The sequence below is a fragment of the Ornithorhynchus anatinus genome, chromosome 9, assembly GCF_004115215.2.
Source record: "Ornithorhynchus anatinus isolate Pmale09 chromosome 9, mOrnAna1.pri.v4, whole genome shotgun sequence".
Lineage (NCBI taxonomy): Eukaryota > Metazoa > Chordata > Mammalia > Monotremata > Ornithorhynchidae > Ornithorhynchus > Ornithorhynchus anatinus.
Window position 1 is genome coordinate 5,110,771 of NC_041736.1, and position 13,826 is coordinate 5,124,596.

Here is a 13,826-nt window from a genome sequence, read left to right on the forward strand (position 1 = left end):
GGGATAGAATGGAAAAGAAATCTCATCCTCTCCTAGGTTGAAATGATATTTTTGGAAGCGAAACCGTATTTGAAACTTGGAATCCCTTAATCTAGGTTCTTCCTACCAGTTGTCATTATGGGGCCACTAATTATATTATACTCTCCGGCCGTTTGCCAGAGACTTGGGGAATCTTTTTGGCATTCCAGTTTTTAAAATGAAAGAGGGCGGGGGGAGGACAATTTCCTCGAAATAGAGAGAGAGCCTGCCTAACCTAAAAAGCCCACCTTGAAGTTAATTTAGATTCTCATGTTGTAATTTGATCCCAGAAAGAAGAGAAGCTGTCTCAGTTACGTCTCCAGAGAAGGACAGGGGACTCTCCAAGCATTTGAGGATTGATTTTTCTCTCAAAGTCCAGCGGACCTGGGAGCATTTCAGCAGTAGCTTGCTCAAGGTAAGTGGTGAGTTTCCTCTCGTCTTTGAACCATTCGATTCTGTCTCTTCTCTGCCGAAAAAAGGGCCAGACGGGACAGATTCATCAACAGGCCATGAGAGAGAGGAATTCCTTGTGTCGATTTGAAAGTTCACGTCGTTAAATCCCCTGGGTCTGGCGTATTTCGGGGACCGTATCGGAGACATCACCCAGCCCCAGCGATGGCATCCGATCGAAGATTAGGGGTTGTCTGTCGAGCATTGGTGGCGCCACCCGGAAGAGCGATCGAGAAGTATCCCGGGGTGACCAGCGTCGGGAACTGATTCACGGAAATCCGTAACTTGAGTTCCAAACCGACGGCCGATTTCAGGAGCCGCGGACGGGAGCGGCCACCGCTGCCCGGCCGTTGAAAAGGGCAGAGCGGATGCGTTGCCTTGGTAAAAAATGTAAACATTCTGTGCTTGGAAGTCACCGCTCTCTTACCTGCCTCCTGGCTTTCTCCCTCCTACTCTGGCCAACTTTACTGTGGTAGGTGTCTCTCCATTCACGGAAAAGGAGTAAGTGGCTACGTGACCGGAAAGCATTATGAAACCCAGACTTCAGTTGGCGGAAGGAATCACCCTGTGCTCTAGCTGACTGCTCTTTCTGTGGATTTTAGAGGGCTGCTGAGAGGTTTACCGTGGGTAAAGCAGCAGGCCAGAGGACCCTTAGCTGATTTAACATGACATGATTTGAGATGCCTGCCTCCCCCCTTCTAGGCTGTGAGCCTGTTGTGGGCAGGGATTGTCTCTAATTGTTGCTAAATTGTACTTTCCAAGTGCTTAGTACGGTGCTCTGCACACAGTAAGTGCTCAGTAAATACAGTTGAATGAATGAATATGACATGAACCCTCCCAGTTGGGTGATTTGAGGAAGAAAGTCAGCCGGGTTCTCTGCCCCACAGAAGGATGGTCAGCCTGACAGAGATCTGCAGTGGGGCACGGGGGTGGGTGGACTGGGGGAGCAGAGCTGCTCCAGGCTTAGGCTTGGTACCCACACATTTTCCAAGGCACTGCCCCTCCAAGAGGCCAATAATAATAATAATTATTATTATGGTATTTGTTAACCACTTCCTGTTGGCCAGGCACTGTACTAAGCACTGGGGTGGATACACGCAAATCAAGGTGGACACGGTCACCAGTCCCACGTGGAGCTCATAGTCTCAATGCCCATTACAGATAAGGGAACTGAGGCACATAGTAGTGAGTGCCTTGCCCAAGGTCACACAGCGGAGAAGTGGCGGAGCCGGGATTAGAACCCATGACCTGCTGACTCCCGGTCCCGGGCTCTATCCACTACATCATGCTGCTTCTGGCTGATCATGCCACAGCCAGCGTCTCCCCTCCCTCCAAACCCCAAGCTTGAGAAGCAGTGTCGCTTAATGGAAAGAGCCTGGGCCTGGGGATCAGAGGATGTGGGTTCTAATCCCAGCTCCGCCACGTGCCTGCTGTGTAACCTTGGGCAAGTCATGTCACTTCTCTGTGCCTCCCTTCGTCTGTAAAATGGGGATTGAGTCTGTGAGCCCCGTGTGGGACATGAACTCTGATCTACCCCAGCGATTAATACAGTGCCTGGCTTATAGTAAGCATTTAAGAAATATTCTTTTTTGAAAAAAGCTTCCCTGGACCTCTGGCAAAGGCAGTCGGTGTTACAGGCCCAATTAGAGGTCCTCAGAAGAGGAAGACTGTGGCCAAGAAACCCCGGTACTTCTCTCTGCTAAGAAGAAAATTGGACTGAAAATTCTTTTGGTCATTGGAATATCTCTCTGGTATGAGTGCTTCTGGGCTGTTGGATCCAGTGGCAAGAGGAGCCTGGGTTTAGTTCTCAAGACCCGCGTTCTTCTTTTAAACCAGCCGCGAATTCACAGCGTGGGACAGTTTGTCACCTCTCGCCGTCCCGGCTCTTTGTTTACCAGAGTTTGTTCACCGGTGCGCGTTGGGAAGATGAGAATACCCGCTGTAAGGTGGTGTTTATTGAGTGCCGACTGAGCGCGGAGCACTGTGCTGCACACTTGGGTGAGAACAGCAGAAGCCGGGGCTACAACCTGCTGCCGTTTACTTGATTTTTAATTCTGTCGGTTTGTGTAGGGAGGACCTACTCCCAAAAGCACCGTAGTAAGCGCTTGGTTGGGAGAGTATCAAGAGAAGCAGCAGTGAGGCTTAGTGGAAAGAGCACTGGCCTGGGGATCAGGTGATGTATTTTGAGGACTGTTTTTCATCGGATACCTTTCAAAAATACGCATTCTGTGTTCTTCAGCTGCTGTAGAGCTCCTCTGAGGATCCACGGAGTCCCTAATAAAGTAGCAGCAGTAACTGACCGATCCAGGTAGATGAATGTGAGAGGAAAATTCACTCAATTAGGGTATTTATTTTTAAGTGTGTGTACGGGCCTGTGAATTTGAAGACCGTAAGTTCGTTGCGGGCAAGGAACGTGTCCGTTTATTGTTGCATTAAACTCTCCCAAGCACTTAGCTCAGCATTCTGCATACAGTAAGTGCTCCATAAATACAGTTGAAAGAGCAAATGAGTTTGGAGAGAGGCAGGGAACCACATAATCATACTGTCTCCCCCTCTAGACTGTAAGCTCGTTTTGGGCAGGAAATGTCCCAAGCGTTTCATACGGTACTTTGCACGCGGTAAATGCTCAATAAGTGCGACTGAGTGAGTGAATTCAGGAGGAACCTCTGTGTCTGCATTTCTGCCAATTTCCAACCTTTTATTTTCAATACTCATGCTGCCTCTCTCTCCTTTTCAAGGGTGGTTGAATTTGCCTTCCTAGTTTTCAGCCAGCTTATCTGTATTACCGAGCTCCTATAAATCAATCTTCTGCTAATTTGACATTGTGGGAAGATTCATGGCCTCCTATCCCATTAGTGACAGTCTCGGGGCTGGAGCTCACGCTCGTCGGGCTGGGAATTCACTGACCAAATAAAGTTCCTCGCCCGAAGGCCGTTCCGGGGCAGGGAGAGCCGCTCCAACGGAAATGTTCCGGGAAGGGGAGGAATGGGGGCCCAGGATTTTGGGGGGTCTGGGACTACTGGGAAAGGCAAGGGGAACCCACAATGTACAGATTAACCTGGGAGATGCAGAATAACCAGCTCGGGGACTAGGACCCTAATGTTGCTGCTCCGTAACCAAACAACACCCAAAGGTTCAGCTCATACGAACAGTCAGTCTGTCCCCTGGGGAGATTCTGGGCAGGGATTTGGGCAGTCCAAGCCTAGGGTTATTTGGCCCAGCTCTTCCTGGGGCTGATGACAGTTTTACATCTCTTGAAAAATACAATTCAGGAGAACAAGAGAGATCTCCACTCCATGGAGTTGCAAGAGAGGTTTTGCCCGGACAGATAAGGTCTATAGGGACAACCCTCACCCCCACCCACATGCACACAGAGCATGCTGGACAGAGCATGCAGTAGTTGACATTTTTTCTGGAAACAGATCAAGGTCCGTGACTTGCACGTGGCCAGGTAAAGGTTCTCTTGGAGCTGTTGTTCTCGCCGGACAGTTGGAGTGGCCGTAGCCAGGTCCAGGCCTTAGTTACATCCTTGTGGGAAATTTGTCTTCCAAGATTCTAAGTTCAGTGGGCGGGAGGGAGACTCGCATCAGCTCTGGCTCACTGGACTCTGCCATTATTGTAAAGCCCCGATCTGCTGGTCCAGTGAGGTAAGGTCACGTGCGAGAACCCAATTGATTTGTACGTTAGGGGGAACCAACCTAGAAATGTACACTCAGGCTGCGTTTTCCTGAGCGGCGATGCCTCGTGCACCTAAGCTCCAGCCTGGACTGTTCTGGCCATTGTCGCCGATGGGCAATGTTAATTTGATTTTTCAGGGTTTTTATGGTATTCGGCACTATGCTCAACAATCAGTCAGTCAATCAGTGGCATTTATTGAGTGCTTAGTGTATGCAGAGCACTGTACTGAGCGCTTGGGACTGGGGCAGAAGCAAGATAATGAGGCACGGGTTCCAAGGATCCGATCATGATGTTTTATTGATTTTATTGATTTTAGCTGTAGTTTTATTGAGCGCCCACAGGGTGTAATGCACTGTGCTAAGGGCTTGGGAAAGCACAACACGAAGATGTGTCCACTTTCCCTGCCCGCAAGGAGACTAACTGGGGGTGGGGAGGAGGGGGAGCCGCTTGGCATGTAGTTAAATCTTGCACAAAACGACAGGATTTTTCTCATTTCTTCAGACTGGTCGTAAGCGGACTTCTCTGGGTTCAGTTCAAGACGGGTGAATTTTAAGATGTGGTGGGGAGAGCGATATCCCTTTAAAAGTTCAGAACATTCCAGCAGCAGCGGTAGCTTAACCGTCACAGGAATATCACCGTAGATATTACAGGGCTTGAGTCAAATGGCTCATAGTGTGCAAAATTCTACGGTGCTTCTGGTGATGGGAATTATTTCCCTTCAGAAGTCCCGGCCGGAGATTTGGGGGAAAGAAATTAAGTCTCGGTTACAGATCGAAAATACGTGGTCAAAGGGAGCCTTATTTATCTCAAATGTAGGGGAATAAATGAAGGAAAATCCCCTATGTGTCCATTTCGCTTATATTTCTTCCCTTTTTTGTGTTAAGGGGGTAATTTGGATCAAAATGATTACCATTTACTGGTCACTTAAGGATTAACTCACTAATGGAGAGGGAGGGAAAAGATGTGAGATCCTCTCGGTCATAAAGATGGAGTTGAAGTGTGGCTAAAAAAATAAATAAAAATATCGGAACTCTAGTAAAAATCTGAATATGAAACAGAAAGCCAGTGTCTCTGTTCTGCAGTTAAAGGCGTATGACAATAAAAAGATCGGGCTTTCGAATATTATAAAAGTAAGCACGTCTATTTGCTGTTATTTTGAACGGAAACAATAGTTCCTGATTAGTGGTAGCCAGCACAGCCTTTATTGCCAATTCACATGCCCCTTTGAGTGGAAGTTTACCATCAATTCTCACTCTTCATACTTGGATCTCTGAGTATTTAGATGGTATTTTCTCATATATATATGAATATCTAATGCAGGCGTAAAAACGGCTTTGTTAAAGCGCATCGCATTTATTAAAGCATAAAGGGTTTGACGTGATGTGTACGGTGGGAGAGGATCCATTTCTGTGGCAAGGTCGATTCTTCTTAGTTCGTTCCGGGCAGGGAACGCGTCCGCCAATGCTGCTGTATTGTCCTCTCCCAAGCGGTCAATACAGTGTTCTGCACAGAGTAGGCGTTTAATACATACCATCGATTGATTATTTCATATAATTATGCTATGCCTTTGGTTCATGATTTGGAAGTGACGTTGTATGGTTCTCTTGGCGGCTTTACAGAAATCTGCCTACTTGGGATGATTTTCCATTCACGGTATTCCAAGTGGCCCATGTGACCTAGATATTGAAAACCAAGGTAGAAGGTCGCTGCATTGCTGGTATTTATTGTGCTTCCTTAGAAACATTCCGGTTTCATAAGCTAGAATTCCACAGCACTTATGTATATATGTGCATATTTATATTTCTATTTATTTTTAATTCATGACATGCGTATATCTATAATTCTCTTTATATTGATGCTATTTTTGCCTGATTACTTGTTTTGATGCCTATGAGCCCATTGTGGGCAGGGATTGTCTCTATTTGTTGCTGAATTATACTTTCCAAGTGCTTAGTACAGTGCTCTGCACACAGTAAGTGCTCAATAAATATGATTGAATAAATGAATGAATGAATAGAATTGCCGGAGGCATGCGACTGGCCTTATTAATAATAGTCATAATAATAATAATAATGGTATTTGTTAATGCTTATTATATGCCAAGTACCTTTCTAAACGCTGGGGTAGATGTAAGGTATTCAGATTGCCCCACGTGGGGCTCACAGTCTTAATCCCCATTTTACAGATGAGGGAACTGAGGCACAGAGAAGTGAAGTGACTTACCCAAAGTCACACAGACAAGTGGCGGAGCCGGAATTAGAACCCATGACCTCTGTCCCCCAAGCCCGTGCTCTTTCCACCAAGCAGGGTCTCCATAAAACACATTTGTTGAGGATCTCTACTGTCTTTCTTTTAAAGAAAGAACAAATTCCTGTAGATATAAATACAAAGAAATGACTTCAGATTCCAACTGTAATGTACCGTAGAGATGCAGCTTTGTTACGATACCTAGAACCTAAAACCACCCCCGTTTTTATTGGGTTTCCATCAGTCAGCGGTATTTTTTGAGTACCTACTCTGTGCAGATCCCTGCACTTAGCACTAGGGAAAGTACCATACGGTAAACTTGGTAGATACGATCCCTGCCCACAAAGACCTTACATGGGTGGTTTAGTTCGATTTATTTTGTGGATCAAACTCAACTACTATTGTCACGGCCCCACAGGATCCTTCAGACATGGTTCCCTGTTTGAACTGGGTTTACGGTCCTCGTTGGTGAAATATTTTCAGTTTTTCAGGAAACCTTCATCGGGAAGTCGCAGGACAGACCCCGAAAAGATCTGTCTCCATTTTCTATTTTCCCAGCAACTAAAGTCTCACCCAAGAGTGAGATTTTTTGAGGCCCGTTAATTCTCCCACACCTGTAAGGGACCTTTCGTACATGGCCGCCTCCATTTTACAGGGGTATTTTTCTTTTTTAAATGGTATTTTGTAAAGCGCTTAATCTGTGCCAGGCTCTATACTAAATGCAGGGGATATGTCTGCTAACTCTGTTGCGTTGTGCTCTCCCAAGGGCTAAACAGTGCTCTGCACAGCTGTAAAATGGGGATTGAAACTGTGACCCCCACAGGGGACAGGGGTTGCATCGAGCCTGATTTGCTTGATTCACCCCAGCGCTTAGTACAGTGCCTGGCACCTAGTATTACTGTTATTATTATGTGCTCAGTAAATACCATTGATTGATCAAATAGCATTGATCGAGGTAGATACAAGCTAATCCGGTTGGACATAGTCAATGTCCCACGTGAGGCTCCCAGTCTTAATCCCCATTTTATTAATAATAGCAATAATAATAATTGTGATATTTGTGAAGCACTTACTGTGTGACAGGGACTGTACTAAGAGCTGAAGTGGATAAGGAGAAATCGGGTTGGCCACAGCCCCCGTCCTACATGGAGCTCACGGTCTTAATCCCCGTTTTACAGCTGAGGGAACTGAGGCCCAGAGGAGTGAAGTGACTTGGCCGAGGTCTCACGGCAGACAAGCGGCAGAGCCGGGATTAGAACCCAGGTCCCTCTGACCGCCAGACCTGTGCTCTGACTGGCCGACTGGGAGCCTTCCCAGTTCCAGAGAACCCCGTGCCACGACCTGGAGATGTGGTCAATACCACCCCTACTTGCGTGGTAATCACAATAATAATAATAATGTTGGTATTTGTTAAGCGCTTATTATGTGCAGAGCACCGTTCTAAGCACTGGGGTAGATACAGGGTAATCAGGTTGTCCCACGTGTGGCTCACGGTCTTCATCCCCGTTTTCCAGATGAGGTAACTGAGGCCCAGAGAAGCGAAGTGACTCGCCCACAGTCACACAGCTGCCAAGTGGCAGAGCCGGGATTCGAACCCATGATCCCTGACTCCCAAGCCCGGGCTCTTTCCACTGAGCCACGCTGCTTCCCATGCGGTAAGGTCCGCCGCTCGGCTCTTCCTGGTTCCCGTTGCTCTCCCCTCTGACCCGTCACTTTCGGCAGCCATCGAGCCCTCGGGCTTCCCTCCGGTCGGCACCCGGTTGTGCTCTGCTTCAGGCTGGTGTCCAGACAATCTCGTCCAGAAAGCTCCCGTAGAGCGGAAAGTTCAGACACCCAGCTCGCCCCCTACTACCTCACCTCCCCGGCCTCCTACCTCCGCCCAGCCCGCACACTGCACTCCTTTCGTTGGTTCATTCAGTTGTATTTATTGAGCGCTTACGGTGTACAAAGCACAGTACTTAGTGCTTGGGAGAGTGCGATATAACGACAGAAAAAGACATTCCTGCCCACAGCGAGCTCACGGTCTAGCTGTGAAGACATTCATTCATTCATTCATTCATTCATTCAGTCGTATTTATTGAGCGCTTACTATGTGCAGAACACTGTACTGAGCGCTTGGAATGGACAGTTCGGCAACAGAGACGATCCCTGCCCAATGACTAGCCCCGATCTCGCCGCCTGGAACTTCCTCCCCCTCCGTCTCCGCCAGACGGCCACTCTCTCCACCTTCCAAGCATTATTAAGGTCACACCTCCTCCAAGAGGCCTTCCCCGATTAAGCCCTCATTTCCCGGCTCTCTCTCCCTTCTGTGTCATCTACGCCCTGGCATCTGTGACCTTTTGACATTTGCTATCCGCCCCCGTCCCCAAACCCACCATACTTAGGTACATATCTTTGAGTTATATATTATAAACGACGTATTCGTATTAATGTCTGTCTCCCCCTCTGATGATAATAACAGTAATGGTATTCGTTCGTTCATTCATTCAATCGTATTCGTCGAGCGCTTACTCTGAGTGCACAGCACTGTACAGAGAAGCAGCGTGGCTCAGTGGAAAGAGCCCGGGCTTGGGAGTCAGGGGTCATGGGTTCGAATTCCGGCTCCGCCGCTTGTCAGCTGTGTGACTGCGGGCAAGTCACTTAACTTCTCTGGGCCTCAGTGACCTCATCTGTAAAATGGGGATGAAGACCGTGAGCGCCACGTGGGACAACCTGATCACCCCGTATCCCCCCAGCGCTTAGAACACTGCTTTGCACGTAGTATTATTATTATTACTAAGCACTTGGAAAGTCCAATTCGGCAACAAATAGAGACAATCCTTACCCAACAACGGGTTCACAGTCTTTGTTAAGCGCTTACTATGTGCCAAGCACTGTTCTAAGCGCTGGAGTAGATATAAGGGAATCAGGTTGTCTCATTTGAGGCTCACAGTCTTAATCCCCATTTTACAGATGAGGTGACCAAGGCACAGAGAAGTGAAGTGACTTGCCCAAGTCACACAGCTGAGAAGTGGCGGAGCGGGATTAGAACCCATGACCTCTGACTCCCAAGCCCGTGCTCTTGCCACTAAGCCAAGCTGCTTCTGTGGACCATAAGCTCATTACGGGCAGGGAGCGTGTCCGCTAATTCTGTCAGATTGTACCCCGGCTGTATCATTTGATTCTCTGGACTGTAAGCTTATTGCGGGCAGGGACCGTGTCTGCTCATTTCTCGTGTATCATGCTCTCCCAAGTGCTTAGTACAGTGCTCAATAAGTACAATTGATTGATTGATTGATTGATTGATTGATTGATACCCAGGACTGTAAGCTCCCTTTAGACTGTAAGTAAACTCGTTACGGGCAGGGAATATGTCCGCTAATTTGTTGTATTGTACCCTCCCAAGTGCTTAGTACAGTGCTCGGTACATAGTAAGCATTCAATCAATGCCGTTGATTGATTGATTGATTGATTGATTAGCGACCCTCACCAGGTGTGTGTATTGAATTATCCAGACTTTTTGCATGTGCTTATCTGGACTCCCCCTTGGGCTTGGATTATTTATTTAATGGTTAAAAACAGGGTTTGAAAATCTACCCACTCTGTTGAATCAGACCCTCTCGGGTACTTAGCACAGTGCTCTGCACGCAGTAAATGCTCCACGCACTCCATGATTGGTTGATGGAATGAAATGTGTCAACCGGACGTCCGGAGCGTTGGCTAAAGAATGCAGTTCCAGAGCAGGCTTTATTATTGTGGGACCCAGCATGGCGTCATGGATAGAGCCTGGGCTTGGGCGTCGGGTCATAGGTTCTAATCCCGGCTCCGCCACTTGTCTGCTGTGTGACCCTGGGCAAGTCACTTCATTTCTCTGGGCCTCGGTTCCCTCATCTGGGAAATGGGGATTGAGACTGTGAGTCCCTGAGGGACAGGGACCGCGTCCAACCCGATTTGCTTGGACCCACTCTTTGTACGGTGCCTGGAACATAGTAAGCGCTTAATACCACAACTATGATCATTGTTATTATTATTATCCGGAATGTCTGCTGCCCTCTTTTCGGTCCCGATTGCCGCAACTCTGGCGAGATTTGGGAGGGACAGGGAGTTAGCAGTCAGTGGTATTTATCGAGCACTTTGTGCCCAGTACTGTACTAGACGCTTGGGAGAGTGCAGTCCACCTGATCAATACGATCCCCATTCATTCATTCATTCATTCAGTAGTATTTATTGAGCACTTACTACGTACTGAGTACCGTACTAAGCACTTGGAGTGTACAATTCGGCAACAGATTGGGACAGTCCCTGCCCACTGACGGGCTCACAGTCCAAATGGGGGAGACGCCCTCAAGGAGCTCAGGAGTGTTGTAAGCGGATTACCTAGAGCTTCGAAATGCAGTTCCCTGGCCCGGTTCTCAATCAACCTTTCCCTTCCTCCACCCCGAGGAGACTTGACTCTCTCTTCCTCCCCGCAGGGAGCCCCTTCCATACCCACAGCATCTTGGTTCTTTAGCATTGGAGAAAATAATGATCTTCACTGGAGAGGTAATGGTTTGGCTATGTGGAAACTACGCTGAATTCCTTTGAAATGCATCAGATGAAGTCAAAGTATTAATATTTTAAGCGAAGGCATCGAAGAGGCGCCTAGGTGTCAGTTTTAGAATGCAGAAATCTCTACTGTCTTCCTTCGCTCCGTGACTGTTTCAGGTTTAACACAGGCTCCGACCAGGAACATCGGTTTTTTCTGTTTATTTTGCAGTAAGTCAGTGTCATCTTTCTATAAAGAAAGAGTCGTGCACTTCAGAAGAAATCTGTATGAAACTGGAGGGAAAGGTAAAAACATAAGAAAGGAAGCTTCTCTCCTCCACAAAATCGTTCAGTATTTGACACATTTATTAAGTGGCATAGATTCCTGGTATTGTACTTTTGAGAAAGTGTAGGATAATTACTGTACTATCCGCAATTTTGAATATTTTGAACACACGCGAGGGTGGGGGGGTTTATATAAAAACTGGCAGAGAGGGAGTGTGTCTTTACATATGTTGTAACTTTCGTTCATTTAAAACAACAAAAAACCCTGCGTGCTTTTATGAGTCTAACATTCCTGGCTGTGTTGGATATTTCTGCCAGTGTTAGTTTTTTTACCCTAAACTTCAGGGTAAAGAAAGCCAGTGATTTGATCGAGGACAGGGGAAATGTAGAAAACAATGTTAAATGTAGAAAACAATGTTATGGCATTTGAAGATTTCTGATTCCACAGATTAGCCACAGTTGAACGGGTAAACTGAGGAATGCCCCCTAGCCTTATAGCACTCTAGTGGAGCTGTAGCGTCTGAAACAAAACTGAATGTGTATCCACAGATTTTCAGAAACCGTGAGGCCCCGGAGATAACTAGAACCACAGTAGACTGGGTTTGTTTGGTTTTCTAAAATCCAGTATATATTTGAAATGAGAATGGAAGGCCGTAATTCTAAATTCATCTTGATGCCTCTGGATTCTGGCTGGGAAGCAAATCCCTATCGAGATAGTTCTAGAGGAGGTAGAGAAGGAAATTATTTAATATTTTCTTAATATTAATATTTTTAGTATTTTCTTCGAGATGAAGTAGAGATGGGAGCAATTGAACAAATTAGGGGTTTCATTTCTGTCAATTGATTTTTTTTCCAACCCCGTCAAAAAGCGAGCTGATTTCACTTTTAAAAAATGCACGGAATATTTTAAAATATCGTTAACGGTAGAGAGTGTCACCCTTTCGGTGCCTGGGTTCTTTCTATGAGAAATTGGTCACGTGTCCTCACGAGTAACATTCTTTTACAAAATTAAATCAGATCCCGGAGCTCTTATTTACATCAGAAAAGATTCAGCACCATATTGACCTAGATTATTTTTTTTTTATCGTTTAGATTATTTTTTTGAAGGCAGAAAAGCTGTCTAGCTCCAGGAGACGAAGCCAGGATTTTATTGTAAAATATTAAAGGGAAAAAAGATCTTCTTCTCGCTGTGTTTTCATAATCAAAATATAAGGTTACACCATACCAACAGCCAGCAGATGGAGAAAAAGAACACTTTAGGAAGGCAGGCTATAAATACCAAGCTAATTCCAGAGCCCCAAGATTTTTCAGATTTCTCTCCAGCTTCCTCAGAGTATTTTCTAACCTTTTAGGGAGAAATTATCTTTTGAGTCCCTTTATAGCTTTCAGGGGGGAGAGGACATGGAATCTCATATTGCGATCTGTTTATGAAGGCCGAACGTTGGCGTTGTCTTGAATCTCATCCCCGAGGTCACGTGGCAGTTTTTGGTGGATTATTTTTTCTTCTTCTCCTTTGTTTCTGATCTCCCCCAGATAGGTTCAGGAGTGGTAGAGAAGAGCGTTTCTCTCCACGCTACATCCAGGGCTGTGATTCACCTACGTCAGCTATTGACCTACCTGCGAGCATTTCTGCGGGTGTCGGTGAAATGGGACGGTGTCTGACCTGATGGTCTTGTATCTACCCCAGCGCTCAGGATGGTGTTTGACACATCGTAGGTGCTTAACAAGTACTGTAGTTATTACCCTAATTACTCATTGACTTAGGTCATCAATCAACCTATGGCATTTATTGAGCGCTTACTATAATAGTAATAATTAATAATGATGGTGGGAAGCAGCGTGGCTTAGTGGAAAGTGCACGGGCTTGGGAATCAGAGGTCGTGGGTTCTAATTCCGGTTCCGCCACTTGTCTGCGGTGTGACCTAGGGCAAGTCACTTCACTTCTCTGTGCTTCAGTTACCTCATCTGTAAAATGGGGATTAAAATGAGCCTCACGTGGGACAACCTGATATTCTTATATCTACTCCAGTGCTTAGAACAGTGCTCGGCACATAATAAGCCGTTAACAGATACCACATTATCATTATTATTATTATTATTCCAAGCACTGTTCTAAGAACTGGGGTAGATACAGGGTAATCAGGTTGTCCTGTAAGGGACTCACACGTTAAATCCCCATTTGACAAATGAGATAACTGAGACACAGAGAAGTTAAGTGACTTGCCCAGGGTCCCACAGCAGACAAATGGCCGAAGCGGGATTGGACACTGTACTAAACGCTCGGGAGCGTACGGTACAGCAGAATTAGCGGACACGTTCCCTGCCCCTAAGAAACGTATGGTCTGGAGGGACCGTAAATGACTTTCTCACTAGTCTTTCACTAGCCCTTCCGCCACCCGAGCTGGATCCGGCAAGCTCCTAGACTGGTATGCTCTCCCCGGTCCTGTTTACAGAAGAAATATTTATCCCCGAGCCCAGATCCTCCTTTCTGTTTGTCCTCGGCTTTCGGTAAGGTTCTCTTTGAGCCTACGAGGGCCGGCTTGTCGACTTGGGGGATTTTAGAGTTTAAGCTTCCACATGGCACGGGTCAGGTGCGTGTTACTTCACCGTTTCAGGGACTGTCCCCCGCCCGCCCCAAAAGGGAT

At 46.7% G+C, this 13,826-nt stretch overlaps 1 protein-coding gene across 1 annotated transcript in view; it reads left to right on the forward strand.

The window, feature by feature from the left end:
- The window catches only part of MBD5 (methyl-CpG binding domain protein 5), a 197,567-nt gene that overhangs the window by 129,374 nt on the left and 54,367 nt on the right, over nucleotides 1–13,826 (forward strand). The window contains exon 3 of the mRNA XM_039913133.1: nucleotides 309–433. The gene's annotated coding sequence lies outside the window, so the exon portion shown is untranslated. The remainder of the gene's footprint in view (nucleotides 1–308; nucleotides 434–13,826) is intronic.